This window comes from Pipistrellus kuhlii, unplaced genomic scaffold (assembly GCF_014108245.1).
Source record: "Pipistrellus kuhlii isolate mPipKuh1 unplaced genomic scaffold, mPipKuh1.p scaffold_m20_p_23, whole genome shotgun sequence".
Classification (NCBI taxonomy): domain Eukaryota; kingdom Metazoa; phylum Chordata; class Mammalia; order Chiroptera; family Vespertilionidae; genus Pipistrellus; species Pipistrellus kuhlii.
In genome coordinates this window covers 176066-184576 of record NW_023425522.1, presented here as the reverse complement: position 1 = coordinate 184576, position 8511 = coordinate 176066, and positions in this window count along the sequence as shown.

Here is an 8511-nt window from a genome sequence, read left to right as displayed (position 1 = left end):
AATTCCCAATCTCTAGTGCAGGACAATGTTCGACACCATTTGTGACTGGCCCTGAGTGCAATGTTTGGAGCTATCAGAGATCCATAGCTTGTGGCTTCCTCTACTGGGGTTGGGGGCCTTTTAAAAAGACCAAGATGTGCAGCAAGTTCTGCTTTACCTAGTCTTGGGCCTGGGATTAGATAGGGCAAAGGCCTCCAGAGACCTTCCTATGCCTGCATTCCCGTTGACACTCAGACTTGGTCTGCCTCAGGCTTTCGACCACAGGGTGGGGCAAGAGGTCTTCCAGTAGGGTGGGACAACTGCATTCTCCCCCAGGCAAAAACTGCCTGGGCACAAAGGTTTTTCTTCGCTGTGTGAAGTGTCTGCCCTCGAAGCTCCAATCCCAGAGCCCTCCATCCTGGCTTCTGCTCACACAGCTCCAGTCCACTCTCTCCTCCCTCTGCCAGAGCCACGGTGAGTGGCTGCACGTGAAATTATGTGCATTGGCCCTTTAAGAGGATGCCTGCATTCCCAGACATCTCCAATTGGCCAGATCTTATGTGACACCTTTCTCAGTTCTGGTGCTCTGGGCTAGGAAACCCAGCTCGGGGTTTAGACCCCATATTTCTCAGTGGGAACCCCGCACAGCTGAGATATTCCTCCAAACCTTTAGATGCTGTGTGTCAGAACCCTTTCATGAGCCCATACTTCCTGCCGGTCTCTATGCAGTCTCCACTTTCCGTCCTTGGTTATCAAGCTCTCCAGCTAGTCTTCAGTTGATTTTTCAGGGTGATTTTTCTATATTTTAGTTGTATTTCCAGGTTGATCATGGGTGAGTGTCAGTGTAGCTTCTACTTACACTGCTGCCATTTTGGAATCCTAGCGTGCCAGCTGCAGCTCAGTGTATGAGATCAACACCTGTCTCCACAACTCACCTGCTGTGTGACCATGGGCAAGGCACTAGAGTATTCCGAGCCTCAGCTTACTCCTCTTGCAATCAAGGATTCAAATCTTGCATTTTTACTTTTTTCTCCTTTTGTACTCTTCTCAGTTTTAGAATTCCTTATATGCCTGTTGTTCCAAAGACAGATTAAGGAGCTGGGAAGAAACACTCCCTGGTTCTTGACTAGGAATCGAACCCGTGATCTGTCAGTCAACTGGCCAACTCTCTAACCACTGAGCTAAACAGTAGTGACATGAATACATATTTTAATTTAAATGGAATATGTTTTAATTAATATATGCTTAATTAATATACCTACCCCCTCCCTGATTGCCATCCAGTATTAGTATTACCCTCAGTTTACAGATGAGGAAACTGAGCACAGAGAGGTCAAGTACCTTATTCAAGGTTATGCAATGTAAATGGTAAGCCTGGATTCAGATATGGGCAGCATAGTTATAACTACTGCTCTACACAACCTCCAGGCAAGGATGCATGTCCTTCGGGGAGTGCAAGAAGCCAGGCCCTGTCCTTCCCTGAGGCTGAGGTGGCTGCCCTCGAAACTGGAAGGTCTCAGAGGTACCTTTCAGCTCTGTTCAACAACAAGGTCTCAGAGGTACCTTTCAGCTCTGATTCCTTGATGCTTTTCTGCTGCAGGGACCACATGTTAATAGTCCTAAGACTATACCATGCATTAGATGTGCAGAGTCCACCAGAGGGCAATTTAGCCATTCTATTAAAATTTTAATTGTGCCGAAACCGGTCTGGCTCAGTGAATAGAGTGTCAGCCTGCGGACTGAAAGGTCCCGGGTTCAATTCCGGTCAAAGTCATGTACCTTGGTTGCAGGTACATCCCCAGTAGGGGGTGTGCAAGAGGCAGCTGATCGATGATTCTCTCTCATCGATGTTTTGAACTCTATCCCTCTCTCTTCCTCTCTGTGAAAAATCAATAAAATACATTTTAAATAAAATAAAATTTTAAATGTGCATACCTTTTGGACCAATGATCCCACTTCTAGAAGGATAGCTTGTAGAATTGCTCAGCCAGGTGCACAAAAGCATATGACATACATGTGTGTTTACTGTACCACTCTTCTTAAGAACAAGACCTTGGAGATGTGCGAGCTGTTGCCACCAGAGGAGCAAATAGGGAAGTGATGGATCTTTGATACAGGATGTGCCACAAAGCTATTAAAGAATGAGAGAATGTTGAAACGGCCAATAGGCTGCAAAATATGGTGAAGTTTAAAAGCTAGTGAGAAAATGGTGTGTCCAGTGATGGTTCATTCCTGTTGTAAGTATATATGTATTTACAATATACATAGTTAATTTCTTTAAAAATAGAACTATAGGGATATACAACTGTTGTAATTAACCCTGGGAAGTAAGAGAATGTGGGCCCTCACCTAATCTATAGATTTATAGTGTGTATACAATTTTTAACGGAGTTTTGTTTTTCTCACTTATATGTTAAAAGTTATAAGGTGAAGGTTGGAGTTCCCATTACCCCGCTTTAATAATCATCAGTTGATGACAAGTCTAATTTCAGGTTTACCCCACCTACTGTCCCCTCCCATATTATATTGAAGCAAATCTCCAATCATGTCATTTCTTTAATAAATACTTCAGCATGTCTCTGAAAGATAAGGACTATTTTTTTTAAAGTAGCCACAATACCATTATCACACCTAAAAAAATAGTTCTTTAATGTTATCAAATTCCAGTAAATATTTTTTAGTTATTTTGTAAAAGCATTAATTATTTTTTGTAATAATAAGAGAAGGACAGAAAGTGTCAACGAGAGGGCAGATTGGCACAGCTTTCCTGGAGGTTGGTTTGGGGTGCTTCTCTTTGGGCCCAGCAACGCCGGACGGATCTGCTCTGAGAAGACAGAGGACAGGCGCACAGACAACTCTTCCCCAGAGCATGCAGGACCTGCTCCAGAGAAGCTGCTTGAAAAATACTTGTTGACTCTGAAGTAGAGATTCTCTGCAGTTTGGGAAAGAAAAACCAAACAACAGAAAGGTGTGGCATTCGGATGTTGGCTAAATGAAGGCAGGTCCATAAAATAGAATATGGTTCTGGTGTTTAAGACCGGTTTGTAGTGACACCTGTAGACACTCCCTTCCCCGTGAGTGAGACATGGACGTCACGATTGCGTCCAAAGAATAGAGAGCCAAAGGGCAGGAGAGGGGACCTTCACGCGGTGAGACCCAGCGCGTGCTCCCAGCCTGCACATCAGGAGTGACGAGGCATGGCTGCCAGGCACCCTCGGCAGAACGCAGAGAGGGCACCTCGCTGTGGTCTGCCCTCTGAACCATAATAGACCAGAGGAGTTGACGGAGACAAGTCCGACGGAGTGCCTGTGGGATCTGGATGCCATCCTGGCACTGGAAAAGAACATTTGTGGAAGAACTGGCAAAACCCTGATGAAGCCTGTAGTTTACTTAATAACGTTTTACTAATGTTAGTTTTTTTAGTTTTGGCAGAAGTACCATGCTTGTGTAAAATGTTAGCATTAGCAGAAGCTGGATGAAGAGTAGGTTGGAACTCTGTGTGCTCTCTTTGCTCCAAATTGAAAGTCACTAAAAAACCTAGTATTATTAAAACACACACACACACACACACACACACACACACACACAAAAGCAAGCCCTAGCCAGTTTGGCTCAGTGGAGAGAGCATTGGCCCAATAACTGCAGGGTCCCGGGTCTGATTCAGGTCTAGGGTATACTTCAGTGCAGGCTCCACCCTGGCCCTGGTTGTGATGCGTGCGGGAAGAAGCCAATCGATGTGCCTCTCTCACATCGATGTTTCTCTCTCTCTTTGCCTCTCCCTCTCCCTATCCACTCTCTAAAAATCAATGGAAAATATCCTCAGGTGAGGATTAAAATAAACCAACAAACAAACCATATAGATATTATGGTCCCTGAGAAAGAAGATGCTTACTAAAAAAGGGTCCTAGCCGAAACCGGTTTGGCTCAGTGGTAGAGCGTCAGTCTGCAGACTGAAAGGTCCCAGGTTCGATTCCAGTCAAGGGCATGTACGTTAGTTGTGGGCACGTCCCCAGTGGGGGGTGTGCAGGAGGCAGCTGGTCGATGTTTCTCTCTCATCGACGTTTCTAGCTCTCTCTCTCCCTTCTTCTCTGTAAACAATCAATAAAATATATTTAAAAAAAATTTTTTAAAGGGTCCTGGTCGCTAATTGGGCTTGAATTTTTAAAAAAGAAAAGGAAAAGGGGCCTAGCAGCCATTTCTACTGAGGGGCTTCTGATGCAAATTGAAATTTACAAAAAACCAGCCGTGGAAACTATCTGCCTCTGCACTGACCTGCATTGTGTTTCCGCCCCTGAGAGAGCCGCCATGTGAGAGTCTGGAATCCTATTTCAACCAGTAAGATGGAGGCTTTCCCCATCCAATTGGAGCTGCACAGCTATATCCCCCATCAACGTATATCACTGACCAATCAGAGCAGCTCCATTCTGACCAAACAGGAAAGTATCTTTTGAACCAATCAAACTGCAAGGATTTGGAGTCTTTATTTGTGTTTTGGTTTTTTAAAATATATATTTTATTGATTTTGTACAGAGAGGAAGGGAGAGAGATAGAGAGTTAGAAACATCGATGAGAGAGAGTCATCGATCAGCTGCCTCTTGCACACCCCCTACTGGGGATATGCCCGCAACCAAGGTACATGTCCTTGACCGGAATCAAACCCGGGACCCTTAAGTCTGCAGGCCAACACTCTATCCACTGAGCCAAATCGGTTTTGGCTTTTTTTCTTTTTTAGTTAATTCTCACTGGAGGATAGTTTTCTATTGATTTTTAGGGAGAGTGGACAGAGAAGGAAAAACAGAAACACATCGATGTGAGAGAAACACATCAATTGGTTGCCTCTTGCATTAGCCCCGCCCACAGCCCAAGCTGGGGAGGGAACTGCAACCAAGGTAACATGCCCGACTTGGGACCCTTTGGTCCTCAGGCCGATTCTCTATCCACTGAGCTAAACCGGCCAGGGCCGGACTTCTGTCTATATAAGCCAGCTCCCCTCTGGCTCTGAGAGTGCACTTTCCCTTCACACGAAAGACTGAGGCTGTTTCCCTGGGAGCTAACACACATGGAGCGGACAGAGCTGACCAGCGCAGGGCGGGCAGCCAGGCAGCCAGGGCAGGGCAAGGAGTGGCGCAGAGTTGTCTAACCGAGAGGGGCCTGGCCCCAGGCTCCGCAGTCCTGTGTCACCATTGAGCTGCTTTGCACTGAATAGTTTCCTTCTTCACCAAACTGGGATTCCTGTTGGCATTGAATTGAGAGTACTTAGCATAAAATGTATTCATGACACAGGAAGGGAAAAGCTGTGTGTGAGCTCATACAGTTTTTGCTGGATAAACAGTTGCTAACAAGGTGTGTGTACATACATTTCTAGATCGATTTACATGAACATACGCACGCACATGCAGGAACACAGCAGCCTGGAAACATGCTTCTGGGCTCGGGTTCAGAAGCCCAGGGGCAGCGGGAGGGAGTGGCAGTGATGGGCTGGAGCTCATGGTGCTTCTACAACGGCAGCAGCTTTATGGCGCAGCCAGTGGCTGGCCCTTCCCCCTGGAGCCCGGTCCTGACAGATCTCGTTTTTGAAAACAAACTGAAAATCCTGATTGTTACACAGATTTCCAGGGCTCACTCAACTGGGAGGCAGAGGGTCACTGACCAAGGAAAAGTGGGCTGGAGCTAAAAGAGGTGGGCAACACCGGCTGCCAGCTGGATTCAGCCACCTTCCCCCCCGCCCCCGCCCGTGTCAGGGCCTGAGGGAGGGTTTGCTTGTACCTCGAATGCCTGGGTTCTGACCTCAGGTTCCCCAGATCACTACGAGGGACTGTCCGCGCGGGTGTGCGCGCGTGCGTGGGTAATGGATATAGCATTGCTTTGGGGTCCATGTCTGTGCACGTCCATTTGGGTTCTGACTGTCTTCCAGGGCATATATAGGTGTGACTATATTATGTGTCTACATGTTATTGGCACGTTCACCTGTGAGTTGTGACTGCATGCATGTGTGAGTAGAACAGATGCATCCATCTGTGTGTCTGTTGCATTGTGTTTGCTTGCATGCCTGTTGTCCACACGGGTGTTGTAGTTGTGTCCATGCCTCTGTGTGAGTCTTGTCAGTGTCTGTGGCTGTGTTTGTGTGTCTGAGTGAGTGTGCTGCTAAAGGGAGAGAGGAAACATGCTGTGGAAACACCATCATAGTCCTCACCCAGGTCCTGCCAATCGTGCACTGACTCCTCCGACCCTCGCAGCGGAGGTGTGACCGTCACCCATTTCAGACGGGAACCCGAGGCCTGGCGACTGGCCACGTGCACAGAACCAGGAGCCGGGGGCGGCCTCGCTCCCAGCGTCCCCCGGGCCTCCTCGCCCTGAAACCCGTGAGTCCAACAGCGCAGCCACATGGAGGACCCAGACATGGCACCGGAGGCGCACACAGGGCCCTGCTCCGTCCTCACTCGTGACGGCGGGTGAATCCCCTCCCCTCACTAGGTCCCAGTTTTCTGCTCTGTGAAGGGACGGGACCCCATGCCTCCCTGTCCCAGCGGCCGTGTGAGAGCCGGTCCGGACACACAGGGAAGCCCGTGTCCGCGAAGGCGCCTGCCCGGGGCGGCTTCTGGGGGCCGATGGTGCGGCCTCTTCTCCACCCCTCTTTGCTGGAAGACACAGCCGCTGCCCTGCCAGGGCTGGGCCAGGATTTGCTCAAAATACCCTTCAGCGGCCACGTGGCCCTGCGTGGTGCCGGCTGCCGCCGAGCGAGCGCGTGGGAGGCCTGCTCAGCGGAGCCTGTGAGCGCCCACGGGGGCGCGGCCCGCCGCCCCGGCCTCCGGAGACGGAGGAGGCTTCACCCCCAGAACCGGAGCAGATCGCACTGCATTCACACACGGTGTGTCCCACGGTCACACTCACTTTGCAAAACAAACCGCTAACAAATGCAGCCACGGGGATGAAGGTCAGAGACGTAATGTTGGTGCAAGAAGCCAAACAAAGCCATGCCCAGCTCGGCGATGCATTCCCAGAACAGAGGAGCAGGATGAGAGCGTAGCCAGTGCGCCGCCCAATGGCGGAGGCGGGTGCGGGAGGGCCCGGCCGCTCCGGGCTGCTGGGCTGCTCTGGCCTCCATCGGGCGGTGGTCATGAAATATAGTGGCAACCACACTTTGGTAAAAACTGCTATTTGAATTTTAACCCTGCTGAGTGTGGCTGTTGCATCTATTAAAACACTGGGTAGTTACCTCAGCTTCCAGGTGGAGACTTGGAGGTTAAGGCGATTTTCCCTTGCCTGGGACCAGGCCCACAGGAGATTGATTCCCACTGACTGTAGCTTCGGGGATAGAAACTGTAGATAACCTTTAGAGTCTAACCGCTGAGCTCTGCTTCTGTGTTATCGCTGTCGCAAGATAGGGCCACATTCCAATGTCCAGCAGGATGTGACTGGGAACCGACCCTGTGGGCTGTCCCCAGTCTTTAGAATTTAGTCTTTAGGATTTAGAATTTAGAACAAAGGAAAATTCCTGTGGTTTGAACCTTGAAAAGGGACTGCCTACCCCTGAAACGGGGCAGTCATTTGGAGTCCACCTGCGTGTGGTGCTCCTGTGGCTGTCCTGGCCAGTTCGATAAATCCTTGCCTGCTTTTTAAAATTAATTAATCGGCCTCCAGTGGTCTTATTTTGAACCCAGGGTTTGACCCCACAACATTCACACACGTGTGCATGTGTCCCTCAGCCTGTGCCTTCCTATGTTTGCACTTTATGGCATGGACGCTAGTCATTTTGTGTGTGTTTTTACAAAAGAAGCACTGGAGCTTGGCTTACCTCTTGCTGCTACTTGCATGCGGAGCACCACCCTGCCCCGGGCCTCGCCCAGGAGGGGGGAGCGTCCCTGTCAGAGGGCCGAGGGGCCGAGGGGGAGAGCGGGGCCAGGCCTGCCCAGGAGGGCTCCACCATCGGCAGCTGTCATCGATAGGAACTAACCCCCGTGTGCGGCTTCCATTCCACCGTGCTCCCGAGTCCTCTGCTGCCTGACGCTGCGGACAGGCTCTGCGGGCGGAGCAGGGAGCAGGCCAGCCCGCCCTCCCGCTCCTGAATGGACACTGGTCCCCGCGTCCCTCAGCACAGATGCTCCGTGCCCCGCCGCGGGGCACCGCTGACGAGGGCTTCGGCGGCCCCACGTGGCATTGCTGGCTCCCCCCGAAGTCCCTCCAGTCAGCAGCCCTCTGCCTGTCACCAGGGGGGGCAGATGGTGAGTTCCTGGTGAGCCCCAGCTTCCGGGACTCGCTGTGGTGCCCGGGCCTGGCTGCCGCCCCGAGGGCCTCCGCGCTGGCCCTCACGCTGCCTCCCCTCCGTCTCCTCTCCCTCTCCCCCAAAACCACTTCTCCCCAATCCTTGTCTCAGCCTGCTTTCAGGGAAACCCACTGAGAGCTGCCATTGGCCACAGGCGGAGGGGCAGGGACCGGGGAGCGGGCCCGCTGCCCCAGGACGCGATCCCCCGCTTCCATCTCACGGCCACGCCGATCGCTGATGCCCGCGGCACCCACCGCGCAGCCTGTGCT